General features: G+C 36.7%; 1 long non-coding RNA gene across 1 annotated transcript; it reads left to right on the forward strand.

Moving 5' to 3' along the window:
- Positions 1-416: 416 nt before the first annotated feature.
- LOC134001422 (uncharacterized) lies at positions 417-1,160 on the forward strand. The gene is made up of 4 exons (XR_009927567.1): positions 417-506; positions 715-786; positions 893-971; positions 1,068-1,160. It is a non-coding gene; the product is annotated as an uncharacterized LOC134001422 (long non-coding RNA).
- The last annotated feature ends 2,356 nt before the right edge of the window (positions 1,161-3,516 follow it).

Here is a 3,516-nt window from a genome sequence, read left to right on the forward strand (position 1 = left end):
AGAGGAGTACAACACTCAGACTCCATCATATGACATGACTGAGAGTGATGCTGTATGGGAGACCACCGAAAAATCCACAAACTCTGTGTTCTTCCCAGAAGGAGGTGACCACTCTGCAACCACGACTTTGAGCTCTACCGTCACAATGCTGACAAGAGATACTGATGACTCCATTCTGGACTCATCTACCACCCAAAACCCTCAGTCTGTATCATCAACCTTCTCGGTTAATATTTTCGGCAATGAAGAATCAGGCTCGGGCTCAGGATCAGGCTCAGAATCAGGCTCAGAATCAGGATCAGGATCAGGCTCAGAATCAGGATCAGGATCAGGATCAGGATCAGGATCAGGATCAGGATCAGGATCAGGATCAAGATCAGGATCAGGATCAGGATCAGGATCAGAATCAGGATCGGGATCAGGACCAGAAATATCAGAAGAGGCAAGCCCAGAAAATAAAAGTAAATCAAGAGCTGGACTTTTTTCTCCTATCCAGTCAGTTGAAGGTAAATATACTATAAGTACAGTATTATAGTACTATTATAATGTATATAATATTATGTTATGTGTGTATATATATATGTGTGTGTGTGTGTGTGTGTGTGTGTGTGTGTGAGTGTGTGTGTGTGTGTGTGTGTGTGTGTGTGTGTAACATTGTGTATTTATTCTTAAATATGAAAGATTTTAAATACATTTCAATTTCTGTCCCTTTAGTTAAAGAATCTCACAAGGCGGAAGTTTTTGACACTACTGACTCAGATATGCACAAAGGACACACCACACCAGGTGAGTCTGGGAACAAAATGCATTTATTAAACCAGATTTCTGCATGACTTCAAAAAATGGCTCAAGATAATCAATTTTATTAACTCCAACTCTCTCATGTCACCAGATTGGATCATCATCCTTGGCTTTGTTGTTGGTGTTGCAGCACTGGTAATACTCCTCGCCGCAATCGCTACCAGAGACAAGTAAGACTTTAACATCATAGAATAATTAAACAGTATTCTTGAGTTTTTAACTGTATTGACCACTGACCTAAATGTGTTATTTATTTTTGTGTACAGGTGGAATGGACCAAAGCAGCAGAAAACCAAAATTGACACGTCAGACCAGCAGAGGGAGGTAGAGATGGAGACTTTCCTGCACAAAGATGTTCCCAAGGAGAATGGAAAGGCAGCAGAGTACACCGTCATCCCTCTGGAAGAGCTATCTGAGAAATATTCACACTGAGGCTCAGAGACAGACCATCTGGAGGCTTGAGACTCATCGCTGAACTATGAGACTGTTTTTTAGCAGATTCATTCAATTGGAGGAACGGAACTGCCACAGGTGTCGTGCATTTTCACTGCGTGGCCTGGTTTCCATGCCGACTTTCAAAAACTCTTACCATATCTTTACTTTGAAACTGCAACAATATTCTTGCAGTGTATTTATTACCATATCATCCCTTTCATTAACGGTAATATATAAAACTAATCAGGTAAGATGCACAAGTGTCATTTATTTCAACGGAAAGGTCTTTGCAGTTTTTCATTTGCTATCTTTTAATTGTAAATATGTGCAAATTTATATTTTTTACTCACCGGTCTGTTAGTTGACACAAGAATAAGATTCTGTGTCCAGTTGAGTTGATAATGTCTATCTTTGATGTTTTAAGAAAAAAATATTTGTAAATCTCTTGTAATTATATTATTGAAGACTGTGTTGTGAATTGTAACTTATATTAAGATGCTTTGTTGATCTCCCTACATTCATTAATAAAGCTTTGAGAGCTGAATAGTGCTCAGCCCGCTATCTCATTAACCACTTCATCTGCTGTAACATGCACTTATTGAATACTAATATGCTGTATGACAACCTCCCTGATCTGAGAAATAAACACAACGGTAGCTCATCAATAAACATTTATTTGTTTCCCATTAATATTTACACACGAGTATTAAAACATTTACACACGTTCAGTCCATTTGCCTGACAAATATTTGTGTGCTGGGTTATAGTTTATTTAATACTTTCAATACCACTTGCATTCAGACAGTCAAAGTCAAAAGACATTTTGCATCACAATGAATGTCAGACACAAGGAAAATGTTGAATACATGCTTGGACCAGTATGTGCATAGAATCAAAAAGGAGAGATAGAAAATATAAGTTTACTTATCTAAAGATTGTACAGTTTCACGTGTTCATAAAAAAACTAACACTTGCTACACTAGGCCAGGTGATGAAGATATTTATAGAAAGGACCAATAACAAATTAAATAGAAGGAAAACTGATGTAGTAAATTGATAGATAATGTTGTTGTTTTTTTTTACATACATCAGGGTATAATGATAATTACTGAGGAAGACTCTCCAATTTGAAGGAAGGCGGTGCTTGAACACTGGATGGCTTGCTGAGGTCTCACAACATGTAGACATACTGTAGCTGCCAACACCAATAATCTCATGCACACAAAACTATCTTAATGTGCTCATAAACCTTAAATAATCAAATATAGAACCAATGATAAAATTCACTCATTAAATAAGTGAAAAAATATTGATATTTTTTACCCCATTTGGAGCTCAGTATTTTCTCTTAAAAGCAGGTCAATGGAATGTATTATTTGCAAATAAATAAATCTAAGTTCACAACCTACTGAGACGAGTGGCCCATAAGAGGATAATCAACACTGCACTAACATTGTTAAATAGATATAGTTATAGTTATAGAAACTTTTAGCATAGCAAAAACAATTCTGACAGATGACAAAAAATGTCAGTTCTATACATTTCTTTTATACACTTTATCTAAATAGAGTATATACACAAAGTGCAAGGAGGCACTTTAAACAAGAATATATAAGCTGTCGCTTATATTAAAAAAAGAGAAAAAAATAATCCAGTTTTCCGCTAACTTTGAACTGAGTTGCTACACAGGGTTAAACTGAACAACATGTACAGATTCAGCCAACATCCAATGACCTTGTTGCTACGGTTTCAAAATGAATGCCAGTGCTGGAGGCAGACTGTAGCGAGTTAAACATACGTGACCAGAGCTAATTAAGCCTACATGTGATTACAAGCTTGTTATTTGTATTTAAATATACCATGTTCACACTAAACTCTACATAATCCACCATAACAATATATTGTGAGGAAGGCCCAGCCGTCCTCGCGCAGAGTGCAGTAAAGCTGGAGGGATAAATTTCATTTTGTCTGCTAAAATGTGAGTCTCCATGTTCTATTGAAATTAAAACCTTTTATCTAGAAATGTGTTAGTCATCACACTGACTGCACTCTGCAGTTGACATCTTCAAGGCAAGGTTATCATATAGCAAAGAAATAAACAGTTTGAAACAAAACACAGAGGAATGCACTGGCCTGTTCATTGAGAGTTTGAGAGACATCTCCTCATTCTCTTTTTTTCCCTTGTTCATCTTCCTCTCTTGCTCTCAGAAACACACATGAACAAACATAAATCCCAGTATACAGGCATTCTGAATGACTACAAACAAAAATTCAGTGCTT

The sequence above is a fragment of the Scomber scombrus genome, chromosome 1 (genome assembly GCF_963691925.1).
Source record: "Scomber scombrus chromosome 1, fScoSco1.1, whole genome shotgun sequence".
Classification (NCBI taxonomy): Eukaryota; Metazoa; Chordata; class Actinopteri; order Scombriformes; family Scombridae; genus Scomber; species Scomber scombrus.